Below are 16326 nucleotides of genomic sequence, written 5' to 3' on the forward strand. Positions count from 1 at the left end.
CCACTATCCCTCATCTGAAACGATTAAAGGATACAAGATGATTGCTAAGTTCTCTCTTAAATTTATATTTAAGTTACAGATGTTGTCTATATTTCTTTCTTTATTAGCGACAGCAGATTAGTTCTGAATCTCTACCCATTTTTCTGGAAGAAATCTAATCTTGGGGCCAGCACTGTGGTGCAAAGTGTAAAGTGTTCACCTGTGACACTAGCATCCCATATCAGAGTGCCAGTTTGAGATCTGAATGTTCTACTTTGGATTCTGCTATGTGGTAATGCTCCTGGAAAAGCAGTGGAAGATGACCCAAGCACTTGGACCCTGCTACCCAACTGGAAGACCAAGCTAGAGTTTCTGGTTCCTGACTTTGGCCAGTCCAAACTCCTGTCATTGTGGCCATGTAGGGAGTGGATCAGCAAACAAGTCATTTCTTTCCATTTTCTACATATTCAAATTTATACTTGAAAGAAGTTAACTCCTTATTATTTGAACAAGGACACAAAGAGCTATCATTGCCCGAGCAAACACGTTGGCTTCTCCTGGGCTGTCAACTCCCTTTTCACCGGGAGTCACCCTGGGAAATTATGGGCCCCCCTCAGGGCACTGCAGAAGCACTTTGGAGAGGGCATCTCCCGTGGTATTAAAAAGCAAAATGATTTTGATGTGATTGAATCAGCCAACAGAGACTCCCTCAAGGAGAGATAAGCAGTCACCAGAGGAGGCATTTCAGAAGACTAATTCTAATTCTACAGAGTTATTGTGTTATTACACCCAGAAAGCTTTTGTTAGAATACAAGAGAAGGGAATTAAAGTCAGCAGAGCACAATTAATTTTCTCTGGTATTTCTGGTGTTTAAGAATGTATATCATACATCCTCATTTCAAATCCTATTTGACAATAGGTGAAGTAAATAATAAAATAAACAAACCTTAAATTTTGCATCCAATACAAATTCAAAGTTTATATCGTCAGCATTTACTTCAAGGAGAGCTGTTAATGACAGCCCTCTTGAATGTGCTGAAGTTGATTTAATTTCTGAGAGGATTCGTTCTGAGAGGAAGAGCATGGTGGGAGCAAGAGGCGTGGAGTCACCACACAGACCCTGGGAGTCATGTGAAAGCGGGCCAGAGGTGAGCAGCCCTCAGACTCATTTATTTCAGTTGGTACAACAGCTTATATTGTCAAGGCAGCCAATCCAGTCAAGGAGCGGTTTATGCCCTAACCAATCACAGCCTGTTGCCAGGCAGGCTCTGTTGCCAGGTGGGTTTCAAAGCCATTCCTGAGTAACTGACGCTCGCTTGCCAGCGGCCATCTTGGCATGGCCTTCTCATTCCACCACAGAATGTGCATTGATACTTGCATTGAGCAAGTTTCCAGCCTCCTAAGGATAAAATAAACTGAAAATTAAGAGTGGGAATAGGAGATGGTGGAGGAAGAAGGGTTGGAACATGGGCAGGAGGGTGGGTAGTGTGGAAAGTATCACTATGTTTGTAAATCTGTATGTAGGAAATATATGAAATTTGTACACCTTTAATAAAATTTTCAAAAAGGTATCAAATTTTCTGTCATCAGCCAAGCCTTATTTTTAACCCCATGTTACAAACTAGCTTAAAGATTGTAGTAGCCTTTGTCTAGTAATGACCTCACACATTTTCTAAAAAAATTTGTTCTACTCTCAAAAACTGAAGATTAAAGGTGTTTTTAAAAAAAGATTTATTTTATTTATTTGAAAGAGAGAGTTACATAGAAAGGTAGAAACAGAGAAAGAGAGAGTCTTCCATCCATTGGTTCACTTTTCAAATGACCACAACAGTCTGAGCTGAAGGTAATCCAAAGCCAAGAGCAAGGAGCTTCTTCCAGGTCTCCTGTATGTGTGTAGGGGCTCAAGCAATTGGGCCAACTTCTACACTTTCCCAGGTACATTAAGAGGGAGCTAGATCAGAAATGGAGCAGCTGGAACTCAAACCGGTGCTGTATTGAATGCCAGCTACAGGCCAGGGCTTTAACCCACTGCACCACAGCACCAGCTCTGTGTTGTTGTTGTTAACATGCTAATGTGTGAAGCTTGTTAGAGTGGGAAATGTTAGGCAGAGAGAAAGGGCAAAGGGCCTCACCTCTAATGTAAAATGATTTTATGAATCCAGTTGGGTGAAAGACAAGCTCTGGCATCAATACTGAAGTAAGTGAGTATGGTGACTGCTTGTGATCAGTTGGGGGAGTATGGTAAAACTCAACAACTTCCCTGACAGGTCCCATGACAAAGTTCATTCTTTGTTCTGTAAAAGAAAATTTTATTTTGACATATATAAACCTACACCACTAGGTTTTAGTGGATTTCTTTCCCCTCCTGGTTAGCAGGAGTTCCTGTCTTTGGCTCTCTCAGTAAACTTCATGAAAATTGCCCTTGTTCATTGGTCTCTAACTTTGTCATTGGTAGAACAAGTTCCCAGGATTCACATTAGTTGCAACACTACTTATTCTGAAGGCATTAATTTTGAAAGTATTTTTTGTAATATATGTATATTTTAATTTCAAAGTGAATTGATGGGAATACACCATAAATTCTTATTTTGACACTCACCGAAATAGTCACCTGGACAACCTGTTTTGTGTGACAAAGTACAGAAGTCTTGGTCACATTTAAATCACTGAGAACTAGAGAGAAATACTATCGCAAACCATAATAGACATTACATCCATAAAAATGTTCCCAGTCCTTATTGAAATATGGCACAGTGCAATTGCTACATGGCAAACTAGTGTAGCATAGAAGTAAAAAAAAATATGGAACGCTTCACGATTTTGCATGTCATCCTTGCACAGGGGCCATGCTAATCTTCTCTGTATCGTTCCAATTTTAGTATATGTGGCTGCCCAAGCAAGCACAAAAGTATTTTCTTGCAACAAGTTTCTGTAGGTAATTGCTTTAAAAGGGAGAATTAGAGTGGGTGTTTGGTATGGTGGTTAACGCACCATATGAGAATCTGGGTTCAAGTCCTTTCTTTATCTGCTTTTCTAGAAGAAACACAGTCTTCCCTTCCAATATTGTGCACACTGTTATTCACACTCAAAGCAGGTTAGCTCCTTATTATTTGAGCAAAAAGACAAAGAAGTAAAAAAAAAAACATGGAGCACCTAGTCAATGTCTTTGCTTCATTTTTGATCCAATTCACTGCTAATATTCATCCTGATAGGCTGTAGTGATGGCACCTGTACTTGGATTCATACTACCCACGTGGGTGACCTGGATTAAATTTGAAGATCCTGGCTTTGGCCTGGCCCAGACCTAGATGTTGGAGGCATTTGGGAAATGGACCAGTGGAAGGAAGATCTCTCTGTCTGCCTCTATGTCTCTGTCTCTTTCTCCCTGACTTTCAAATAAAATGAAAATAAATGAATTTTTCAAAAAAAATTTGTTGAACTCTACTTTTTGGCGATTTCAGTTGCAAGCAGGTCTTGTCTACCCAGTGTTCTTCTGCATCTGTCCTAAGTTTGAATGGCATTATTTGCTATATTTACAGTATATGTGTAACAGCATTTTTCATTTACTGAGCATCTATCCTATACCAGAACTTGTTTCCTAATACATAGAAATTTTAACATGCATTCTTCCCTATAGATTCCATTATCAAGTAAGGAAAACAAGGTATGTCCATGAATGTCCATGGTATAAATTACAAGAATACAAGTGCTACAGGAGGAATTACAAGAAAGGAGAACAGGGGCATGAAAATTAATTTTAGCATGTGTACTATTATTTAAAGTCTGCTTTAAAATAGAAAAAAAAAGTGCCTTTGGATAAAAAAAAAAAACAGTGTATATTGGAACTGTGAGGAAAAAAGGATTACATTATTCTGATTCCAACAAACTTATTTTTCAGTGAATAAAATGTAATTCACAATTCCACCCTAGAGAGCAGCAATTTAAGCTAGCAGTTAAGTCTACCTGTCCCACATCAGAGTGGTGGGTTCTATACCCAGATCTGGCTCCTGACTCTAGGTTACTACCAACGCAGATGCCAGGAGGCAGAACCCTCAAGTAATTAAGTTCCTGTGATCCTTTTAGGAGAGCTGGGTTTTATTTCCAGCTCCTAGCTCCAGCCCAGCCCCAGACATTATAGATGTTAGGAAGCGAATGAATGGAATAAAATCACAGCTCATACACTTTCTTCTTCTATCTCACTTAAATTTCTTTAATTAAAAATAATAAAATAAAATATCTCAGAATTGTGTTATTCACTAGTTTTAACACATACAGAGAGAATGAAATACATGCTACTACTGTGTGAAATGTTGTGTGGACTACGAGGTGGGGTAGAATGAGGAGAAATACGGATATGAGGAAAAAATCATATTTGCCATACTTACCATATTTTATTTATAAATTCACTGAAATTACTCATTTTCAAAGGATTTATTGGCATATGTAACCCAGTTTTGTGAAGATCTGGGTACAACTGAGCAACAGGATGACTGGATCAAAGGATTTGCCAGTATTAACAACTTCCACTGCTTGCCCGTGCCTTGATAAAGTGTGCTTCTGCTTTATCCCATCAATCTATTTCTTCCAGTGGTTTAGAAGCAAAAGCCCTAAATGTCTTTCTCATGTTGCTGATGTTAACTTTCAAAGAAGAACTGCAGTGCTCTTTGCCTAATGTTAAATTCTAAAAATTCACAGGAAGTATTGCAATTGGCCCAAAATTGGATAAGCTGTCTATCTTCAGGCAACAAGGGTATTCAGAGACATTGGGTATCATAATAGGTCAACGTGCATCTTGTACCACATCTAGATCAATCTTTATGTCCATGGAGGCCTCTACCAGAGCCACACAATTACAGCAGCAATCAGAATATATCCCAGAATGAAGAAGGAATCTGAGCAGAGAGTAATTAAAACGTGTCCACTACACTATTCTCAAAAGTTAAAATAATTGAGTTGCCACGTGGAAGAACAGGCTATTACATTGTGGATAAAATATCTTAAGCTGTCAATTAGTTTTCCAATATGAAAGTTGGGACAAGAGTACATGCATAATATTACACTGAGGGGAATAAAATGAATCATGTCCAGGATACAGAGACTAATTAGAACTGTGCCAGTAGAGAGCCTTCTAAGTACTGAATTGTTTGAACTCAATGAAATAATGGCCATTTTCTCAAGACACCAAATTTGACTGTTCCCAAAGCTCCACCACACTGGCTGTTTATGATCCTAATTATTAGAGCAAGCATAAACCAACCATCAACAAAAAAAAACAGAATATCACAAAGAGCAGACCAACAATCTGAAAGGTTTTCATCCAACAAAAACCAAAGTGTTTACAAATTTAAAACACCAGAGTTGTGGTATTTAACATGGCACAGTGACTTTCCCTAAATCATGTTCCAGAAAATAAACAGCATTTAAAAAGAAACATAGTATTGCCCACAGAGTTTGAAACTTCTGCCTCTGATAACATTACTGCCTGTCGATACCAATTTGCCTCAGGGGCCAGATGTTTGAATAGTAGTTCATCTCCAGCTGAGCACCAAGATTGTCTGCACATGACTGAGTCTGTGTATACAGGATCCAATTTGGGATCAAGGCCTGTTCCACATCCTAGGGACTGTTACAGCAAATGGCCAACTCACCAAATGAGAAAATCCTCAACAATATGTTCTGGTTTCTAAACTGATAATGTTTGTGCTGCTTCCAACTGCTTTAGTGTTCTTCCCATGAGCCACCTTGTTCAATACTTGCAGCAGGAGTTAGGAATCTCTAGAGGTCACAATCCATGAGCATCATAACACAGCTGTTGGTCTTAGACATACTCATAGACCCTTAAGACAATCACAAGCATTCTTGTCCCGTGTTTTGTGGGTACTCTAACCATTCCATGCCATCTACAGAAGGTAAAACCCAGAGAGCAGTGCATGTAAATAAGTCATCCTTTTCATTCCCTAGCACAGATCCTGCAGTTTCAACCAGGAAGAAATAACGTCACTAGAGGTGCTGAGTGTTGACTTCTACAGTCCAGTGTCAATGATCTCCATGCCTACAAGTCTATGTTGATTATATTAAAACATAATAATGATAATTTGCACTTCTTCGTTATTTCTTTGTCTAGACCTTAAGTAGAAAAGACAAGCAGAGCTATTCCAGAGTCCTACAAGAGGTAACAATGCCTTCCTTGTAAGCGGGAGCACCTGAAGTGGGAAAAAGTGGGCAAATTCTGAAGATACATTGATCATGCAAACAGCAAGATGTGCTGATTGACTACTTATGTGTTATGAGAGAAACTGGAGAAGCGGGTTGGTGCCCTGGTCCAGGATGCCAGCATCCCATATGGGCGCCGGTTCGAGTCCCAGCTGCTCCTCTTCTGATCCAGCTCTCTGCTGTGGCCTGGGAAAGCCATGGAGGATGACCAAGGTCCTTGGGCCCCTGCACCCACGTGGGAGACCCGGAGGAAGCTCCTGGCTCCTGGCTTTGGATCAGCGCAGTTCTGGCCGTTGCGGCCAATTAGGGAGTGAACCAGCAGATGGAAGACCTCTCTCTGTCTCTACCTCTCTCTGTGACTCTGTCTTTCAAATAAATAAATCTAAAAAGAGAAATATACATATATACATAGACAGACACATAGAGAAGACAGAGTACAGAGAAGGAGGAGAGGAAATCAGATAATAGGAAGCAACTTGAATAATCCACTAAATGCATGAGACTATGAGCCTAGACAAAGAAGAGAAACATCCAAGGATGTCCTAAGAGTAACAACGTTCAGAAAAGTGACTGAAAAGAGACTTCCGGGGAAGTAGGAGGAAAACCAAGTAAATAAGCTGTTTCTATAAGGAGAAACCAATATTTGCCAAACACAGCTAGCAAATGCAGTCAAATGAGCTCTTCACATTGCCATTGCTTGGGTCAAGGTGGAAGTCGTTGGTAAACTTCACAGGGTTTCAGAAGAGAGATGGTGAGGAAAGCCTGAGTAAAGTGTCAAAGAGAAGAGGAGGCAAGAAGAGGAAATCATGTTGTTCATGCTTGTTTCTAAAGGCTCACTTATTTATTTTGAAAGTCAGAGTTACAGGGAGAAGTGAAGAGAAAGAGACAGAGATCTTTCATCCACTGTTTCACCCCCAAGATGGTCAAAACTGCCAGCTCTGGGTGAGGCTGAAGCCAGGAGCCAGGAGCTTCATTCAGGTTTCCCATGAGTGGCAGGAACCAATCATTTGGACCATCTTCCCAGGCTCAATCATTTGGACCATCTTCTCAGGCCATTAGCAGAGAGCTAGATCAGAGGTGGAGCAGCCGGCACCTGAACTGGCTCCCATGTGGGATGACAGCATCACAGGAGGCAGTCTCACCAGCCTTTCCACAACGTTGGGACCAGAAATCATGTTGTAAGTAACGCTGATGAATAACTTTATTCTTTTTTTAAGATTTATTTTTATTTATTTGAAAGTCAGAGTTACGCAGAGAAGAGAGGCAGACAGCAAGAGAGGGGGAGAGAGAGAGAGAGAAAGAGAGAGAGAGGTCTTCCATCTGATGGTTCACTCCCCAGTTGGCTGCAATGGCCAATCCAAAGCCAGGAGCCAGGAGCTTCTTCTGGGTCTCCCATGTGGGTGCAGGGGCCCAAGGACTTGGGCCATCTTCTACTGCTTTCCCAGGGCATAGCAGAGAGCTGGATCAGAAGTGGAGCAGCTGGGACTTGAACTGGTGCCCATATGGGATGCTAGCACTGCAGACGGCAGTTTTACTTGCTATGCCACTGTGCCGGCCCCACAGCTTTATTCTAAGACTGCAGCACTGGGGTAGAAAGAGTCGTAGGAGCTAGAGTGAGATTGTTTTTTAAGGCAGGAAGCTTAACAAGGTACTTAAAAGATAGTACAAGCAGCAGAAGAGAGTTGGAACAGTAAGAAGTAAACGAGACATTTGGTGGAGCTGCAAGAGTAAATTTTCAGGGAGTGCTCAATGCTTTAGGGATACTGTCAAGTGATGTATTTGTATCTCATTTAGTGATTCCAACAGCCTCTGAGGAAAGTATTGCCATGGTGTTTTACAGAAAAGGCAATGACAGATGGTTTTGGTTACTTGCCTAAAGTCACACAGCTGGTAAAAGTTAGGGCCAAAAGTTAAGCCTAAGACTTCAAAAAATTCCAGACACTTGATTCAATCATTAGCTATAAGTGATGACTATTCTCAAGCCACGAAAGTCATTTACCTCTGGCAGATGGAATCAGAATGAGAGGAAAAAGGAAAACTCATGAAGAATTGAAGCTAAATTTGTTTCTCTTCCATGTCTTTATGTTATACATCCTTATTTTGAAATGTCCAACTATAGAAATTGAAGTTACATCCTAAGCCAAATAAAGAAGGTTAAAAATTGGCAAGTTGCAGATTGGAAAACTTTGCTTTGGTTGTTAGAAATGAAAACTTTTAAGAGCCTAAACTCAATTGCAATTTTCATTTCTGTTAGGAGTATTTGAGTAATTTTGTATAATCCCAAGAGTGGAAAAGACCTAGTTCTAAATCCTCAGGGAGTAACTTCTGGCGTTTGTCTTCCTTAAGAACCTATTGCCTCATTTGGAAAACAAAGGTAATAAAAATCCCTACCTCAAAGAATTCTGAAGATTAGATAAGATGATCTGGATGATGCATACTGCCTAGCCCACACAACATACTTCATCAACTTGATCATTTTTGTTGCCTTTCTGTTTGACATGAATATCTCTTTTATATGAAAACCCCTGCAATTTAACATGGATCTTCCTTAATTAGATTTTAATTCAGGGGAGGACAAATAAATATCTAAATAATGGTTCTGGAAGAGCAAATAGCTAAGAGAATTTGGCACATCAAAGCTATTTTTAAATATACTTGTCTTTAGAAATAGACTCTTACTAAACTGACACTAGACTTCTTCATGAAATTTGCAGTTATAAGAATTTCACAGTGGTTAAAAAATGTACATTGAAATAACAACTTGACAACAATGTAGTCTCACTGCCAAAAATGTTCTCTTCATGGTTCTAATAATAGATATATTTTATATACTAAAATAATTAATTACCGGGGCTGGTGTTGTGTCATAGCAGGTCAAGCCACAGCCTGGGACACTGCCATCCCATATGGGCACAGGTTTGGGACTGCAAATAACTACTAATATTTAGCAGTATCTTGTGACAGAGAAATAAAAATATTCATAAAACTAAGCAGATAAGCTGTTGTAAAGAATGAGAGGCAGGAGGTCCAAGATGGCTGACCAGGGAGACCACATGCTGATTTTGACCCCAGGAAGATAATAGAGGAGAAGCAGAAGTGCATTCCCAGGGAAGCGCTGGAGAGGAGTCTGCAATGGAAATTCTACAGAAGCAGAGCCATGCTGTGAAGCAGCGTGGACAGTACAAACACGCAGCAGCACGCAGAGACACCACCAGCGACTGGAGGGGACGCGTGATTTCTGGAGCAAGGAGAGAGCACACGGCGGGAGCACATGCCACCCATGCTTTCTCCTGAGGGAGACCCTTGAGGACTATGATGACTTTGGGTCCACCCTTCAGTGCTGGCAGGGGGCAGGGTGTCCACCTACCCCCTGAAGGTTGAGCACGTTGATTTCTACCCATGCCCCCACAAAGGCACCTGTGACTAGCAGGGAGGTAAATGGACACTGCTGTGTCTCACACACATGCCCTAATAGGGGATTTTAACAGAAGGAAAATCTGTGGTCCCCACTGACTATGACATGGAGGATTGGAAGGGGTGGAGCACACACATGGGCCGGTGAAGGACTCCCTTCCCCTCACTCTATCCTGGGAGCTTGGACTCAAAGTGCCGAGGTAGAACATGAACAGGGACCAGGCTCTGGGAATATCTCAGCTCTCAGTTAACCGGGCAGGCGCAGAGGGCTGAGTGGATCCCCTGTTCCCTGTGACTGTGGGAGCTCTGTGCGCTATGACTATGGGAATTCTGTGACTGGATGCTAGGGTGAGGGCATAGCCGGGTCTCTTGGCAGTCACTGTGTCTGACTTCAGAGTCTCTGGAGGGAGTCACTGTAGAGGGTCCCATGCTCACACTGAGGACCATACAGATCCATTGGTTCATATGACTGCAGGGGTATGTATATAGCAGTATAGCAACTGTGGGCTCACCGTGGGCACTGATCACCATGGCAGAGAGGAGGTGAGGCTCTGCTCATGCCATCTGACATAATCATACCCTCCCCGCTGCTGACAATAGAGGACATCTACTGTTGCTGTGGATTCATTCTGAGAGGAGGAGCGTGGTGGGGACAAGAGGCATGGAGTCACCACACAGACCCCAGGAGTCGGGTGAAAGCAGGCCTGAGGCAAGCAGCCTGCAGACTCGTTTATTTCAGTTGCTACAGCTGCTTATATAGCCAAGGCAGCCAATCCGGTCAAGGGGCGGTCTATGCCCTAACCAATCACACCCTGTTTCCAGGCAGTTTCCGAAGCCATCCAATCACAGCCTGTTGCCAGGCAGGCTCCATTGTCATGTGGTTTCCAAAACCATCCAATCACAGCCTGTTGCCAGGCAGTTTCTGTTACCAGTGGCCATCTTGGCATGGCCTTCTCATTCCACCACAATCTACCACTCCCAACTTGGTGTCACCCTGACTCTACCCCACCATCAAACACTGACCAGAACTCTCTGGTCCCACCCAGCACACACCAGCAAGGAATCCACTAAGCCACAGAGGCATATTTCAAAGACAAAAGCCATCAGAGGAGAAAAACAACTTATGTTTCCACAGATGCCTCAAAATAAATGTAGAAATACAGGAAATATGTACAAGGAAAATAACATGATTCCTCAACAACAACACTTCAATATTAGAATGTGAAGATGAAGAGACTAATGAAATGCCTGAAAAGGAATTCAAGAGAATGATCACAAGAGTACTCAATAAGGCAGAGAGCAAATACATGAGTAAAGGACTCCATACACAGCATGGGTGAAAAATTTTGTGGGAAGATAGAGATATTAGAAAAAAATAAATCTGAAATATTAGAAATGAGAATTTAGTATGTGAAACAAAATAAAAACCAGTAGAAAAGCCTTAACAAAAGACTTGGTGAGGTCAAAGAAAGTATAGTAAATGTATACATACCCAATGCCAGGATGCCTGGCTATTTAAAACAAATGTTAGGGGGTGGAGCCAAGATGGTGGAATAGTGAGGGAGGGCACCAATAGTCCGGGAAAAGATAGTTTAATAAAAGTGGCGTTACTGTAGCCTCAGGAAAAAACTGCAAAGGAAACTCTTCCGGATCTAGTGGATGTGACACAGAGGACCTGCAGGGAGAGCAAGGTCGCCTACCGCATGGAAGACCAGCTGCAGAGTCTGCGCGCCAGCGCTGGAAGATGAAGTGAGACAAAAACCACGGTAACCCAAGACATTGGTGGGGAAAGGCAGAACGAGGCCTGAGGCCCCACTGGGGAAAGTTCACCAGGCTGACTGGAGGAGAGAAAAAAACGAATAAATAAGGGGAACCGGCACGGACACTAGCCTCTCTCTCCACTCACCTTACAAAGCCAAACAAGCCATTAGCCAAGCAGAAAAACCTGACTCTGGTGGGGAGAAATAACAGGAGGTTAGGATCTAGTGAAAGTGTGTGGAGCTAACAAACTGAGACTGTGAAATTTAAATCTGAACCTCTAACTCCTCTTCCAACTGAATCCTGTAACTTTGTTTAACCCTTGCTATGTTACTTAGTTATAGAGATGTATTAATGAAGTCAAGAGGATATACAATCTTCATGCCTTATGCTCAGTTTATAATCGTAAATGAAAAAAATTGTCTTCAGAATTGCTTTACATGGTACATTCTTTAGCTATTCCATAAGTTATCTAACAGTGAGTGTGTGAACAGAAGACTGTTGAATTCCAAACACTAAATACCCTGATTGTACTCATTTTGGCAAGTGTTAATTAAAACTCATGATGTCCAACTATTTTGAGGCACTAAGGAAAGTGTAAATGTCTGAAGAGTTTTTTGAAACAGAGTTTTTGAAAACTGGGCAAAAGAAAAACAACATTCTCAATGAGTAACAAAGCTTCACAAAATAATGACTGTGAAAGGAGCACATTGCAGAGGAGGATGATGGGATAAAATAGGAGACCAGGACCTGCTGGAGGTGAGACTGAGATATGGGCTTCGCAGTGTTGTGAGCAGCTTTCCTTTACGAAGTGCATATCAAGAAAGGGAGACAAGCCTTTGGGTAACAAAAATCACCACTACCACCATAAGGCAAGGATTTAACCACCTTACTCTCCTTACCCTAATTTCTGGCAAAAAAGGAAAATCTTGAATTTTATGTTATTAATACAATGATGAACAGAGGCAGGCTTAGCAATAACAGTTAAATTTTCAACAGTCGCATATGTGTACAGATAGAACATAGACAATAATTCCAGAATTTTATAGATACGAAGCAAATTTTACTGATATGGCACAAATTTTACATCCACACATGCATTCTATCTAGTCTCCTGCTAATGCGCCTAGGAAATGGAAGATGGGCTAAGTAATTGGGTCCCTACCATCCACAGGGGAGACCAAGGTAGAGTTCCTAGATCATGGTTTTGGCCTGAACTAACCCTGGATACTGGAGGCATTTGGGGATTGAGCCAATGTTTTAAAGATCTCTCTCTCTCTCTCTCTCTCTCTCTCTCTCTTTCTCTCTCTCTCAAATAAATAAATCTTTACAAAGAAAAAGAAAAATAATTTTCCTACTTGACAGTTATTCCTTTATAAAATAGTACACGTCAGTTCTACAAAATCTCTGCGGTATATTAAAGTTGCAGAATAATATGTATAGTATGATACTCCTTGTGTAAAAGGCTAATAAAAACATTAGGCCAAAATTGTGTGTATATGTGTAAATTTTGGTGAGAAAAGCTAAAGAAAACCCAAAGGAAATGGTTTCTATTTATCCAAGTAGATCTAGAATAACTCACTTGGGTTTGTCTAGGCAAGCGAGAACACATTTTAGTCTTGTTGAAGTCAATGCAGACAAACTAAGATGATGCACTGAGTGGTTTTACTGGAATGACCTCAAGAACAGCATCAATACCATCTGAATATGTCTCTTCACAATGAATCTAAGAGCCCCAAATTAGCATGCATTTTCCCTACTTATCAAGCAGATTTTACCAAAGCTTCCCCTGTGCGCTTGGCACAGAAAATTGCCTCAGAACCAGTGTCTGTGATGCAAAATTTGGAAAACCTTTCACAGAGATAATTTGTCTCCTTCTATAAATCTAAGAAGCAGCATGGGTGCTAAGACTAGTTTTTCCATTCTAATCCTTCACATTGTTTCATAGCGTGATTTCAGATGAGGGTTTTTTGAATCCACATTCACTAATATCCTCAGCGTGGGATGAGAGAGGATGTTTTTTCCTTTTTCTGTGTCAGATTCAGTTCTCACACTAATACACATAAGATGCACACATTATGCAGGATCATTTTTAGTTATGACTTCATGGGAAAGCAGGGATAAGTGGATTTTGTTAAAATCCAGGTCATCTAGCAACCACACTTATTACAAAAAAGCCAATTTCTTTGGTCTCAGATTTGAGGTTATTTCTATATAGGCTCATAATTTTACCACGTTTTGAGGCTACACAGTGCATTTTGAAACATAACATTTTATATTTCGTCAAATAAAGTAAGCATGTTTTTATTACAGCATGGGTTAGGACCAGTGATTGCTGGTACTCTTGAACTTCAGCAAATCACATAAACAAGTTGGAGATTTCAACTGGCAATTCAGCCGCAAACACTGATTATCCCATAGGGAACACAGGACATTTAACAGTTTGCCAAAGTAGAATTATGACACAACAAAACTCATCAACATTCACCCTGCTACTTCCAGTTAGATTTTCTCCCAGCTCCTCAAGTGGAATTGAAATTCAGAGAAATCTTCTCTATTGGGAATTTTCATCAACATTTTTCATATCTAATCATTAAACATCAAAAAGATCCAAATAATAAATTAGCCAGAGCATCAGTCTCAGGAATGTCTTCCTTTCTAACAGAATATATTCAATTGAGAGAGTTTTCATGATCTCCAGGTGACCTACGTCATAATTTTTATTCTGTTAATAATTGAAAGTATACTGATGGCTTTTCCCTCACATCCTCAGGCTGCTAATACCACAGGGTTAAATTGGCCAGGACCAAAAATTCATTTACCTATACACTGGTGTGTATTTCTTTATATGTGTATGATATTTCAATAAAATATGTTTCTCTAATATACTAGAGACATTTAACAATTAAAAAACATAATTCAGACTCCACAGTTCCTTGCTACCATATTCCTCCAGTACTCTGAAAACAGAAGAAATAAGGGGCTGGTGTTGTGATGTAGCGGCTAAAGCCACCACCTGTGACCCAGCATCCCATATGGCTGCCAGTTCCTATCCTGGCTGCTCCACTTCCAATCCAGCTTCCTGATAATGTGCCTGGGAAAGCAGCAGAGGATGGCCCAAGTGTCTGAGAATGAGTACACACGTGGGAGACCTGGAAGAAGCTCCTGGCTCCTGGCTCCTGGCTTTGGCCTTGCGCAGCCCCAGCTATTCTGGCCATCTGGGGAGGAAACCAGCAGACGGAAGATCTCTCCCTCTTTCTCTTCCTCTTTCTCCCTCTCTCCCTCCCCCTTTCAAATAATAAAACAAAATAAAATAAAATTTTAAGTAAATAAATGGATAAATAAATAAATATGTCCCCCATTGCTTTCCCCAACAAACTAATTTTCCTTCCTGATTTCTAGTTTCTGTGTATGTATGGCAGGGGGGTTGGTGACACTTTAATGGCCATACACCAAGTCTGATATATTCATATACAAAATTTCATTCTCATCTAAACATATTCTTTGTTTGAAATTGGTTCTTCTTTCCAATACATAGTCTTAGGTGCCCATATCAGGACCATATGATTCTACCTCATAGGCATAGAGAATTAAGCAAGGGTTGGGGTACATCAAACAGAAATTCATACACACGATTAGTCTAGCCAATTAGAAAAATCATGAAATAGCAGTTACAAAATTTGAAGGAGTCCAGTGACTTGGAACAAGGATGCCAAGTGTTCATGAGAATGAGGCTCTGGGGTCAGATTTTGCACTTGAGCAAGCCAGAGTTATGAAAGTCAAATTTACAAGAAACCAGGGAGATAATCATGCAAAAAACATAAATGATAACCCATGAATGTTAACTACAATGAGGGGAAAGAGCAAATACATTACATGGCCGAAAAAAGGAACAGAGGCAGCGAAGAAACTGTAAGAGCAGGAGAGGATGTGAGAGAGGGAAAGAGAAATTTGCACGTGACTTCTGGCATTGCACTGACACCTAGTTGCATTTCCCATGTGAATCACATGTAATGCCCTGTTTCTTTATGCCCAATACTCTTCTTCCTGAACCTCTTTCAGTGTCTTGTATCTTAAACTCAAGTGACTTCTGCCCTAGGAATTCATCTTCCTGTCCTTTCCCTTTTAAGTCATCCAGCTGTTAGCAACAAGCTAAGGTTCTGAATGCCTAAATCAGTGTTTTTTGGGTGTGTCATATTGTCTTTTTTTTTAAGGTTATTTATTTATTTATTTATTTGAGAAGTAGAATTACAGAGAGAGGCAGAGACAGAGAGAGAGGTCTTCCATCTGCTGGTTCACTCCCCAGATGGCTGCAACAGCCAGAGCTGGGATGATCCAAAGCCAGGAGCCAGGAGCTTCTTCTGGATCTCGCACATGCAGGGGCCCAAGCACTTGGGCCATCTTCTTGCTTTCCCAGGACACAGCAGAGAGCTGGGTTGGAAGAGGGGCAGCCAGGACTCGAACTGGCACCCATATGGGATGCTGGTGCCTCAGGTGGAGGATTAACCTACTGAGCCACATATCATTGTGGCCCCATGTCGTTGTCTTTTATCTTTGGAGAGTAAAACAGAGAATACTAGCCACTGAACAGGAAACTGGGATGCAAAGGAAATCGGGAAACTGAAACACAAAGAACTTACATGACACAACGTAAGTAAAACACACCAGTGTCAGGGATAAAGACGTTCAGTTCTTTAGATTTCCAGCCTGGAACTGTACACTCGACGAACCACGTGATTATCTCACGTCTATTGGAATTTTTCTGAAATGCTGAAGCGCACAGTGCAATCCCTTCTTTAGAATCTCCTGACTATTGCAGCAGTTTCTAAGGCCATGGATCGCACACCTGCTATTTGCAATTCTATGCCTTTATTTGGGGCAACTCTATGAGTCAGAATTCCCCATGGTCTGCTTTTCTGTTTGTGATGTTTCTGGCTATCCGTTCAGAGCCTTAACTGGCGC

General features: G+C 41.1%; 1 non-coding gene across 1 annotated transcript; it reads right to left on the minus strand.

Moving 5' to 3' along the window:
• Nucleotides 1–2775: 2775 nt before the first annotated feature.
• LOC133766092 (U6 spliceosomal RNA) lies at nt 2776–2883 on the minus strand. Its single transcript, XR_009866649.1, has one exon. It is a non-coding gene; the product is annotated as a U6 spliceosomal RNA (small nuclear RNA).
• Nucleotides 2884–16326: the final 13443 nt, after the last annotated feature.

This window comes from Lepus europaeus, chromosome 8, assembly GCF_033115175.1.
Source record: "Lepus europaeus isolate LE1 chromosome 8, mLepTim1.pri, whole genome shotgun sequence".
In the NCBI taxonomy this organism is placed as follows: Eukaryota; Metazoa; Chordata; class Mammalia; order Lagomorpha; family Leporidae; genus Lepus; species Lepus europaeus.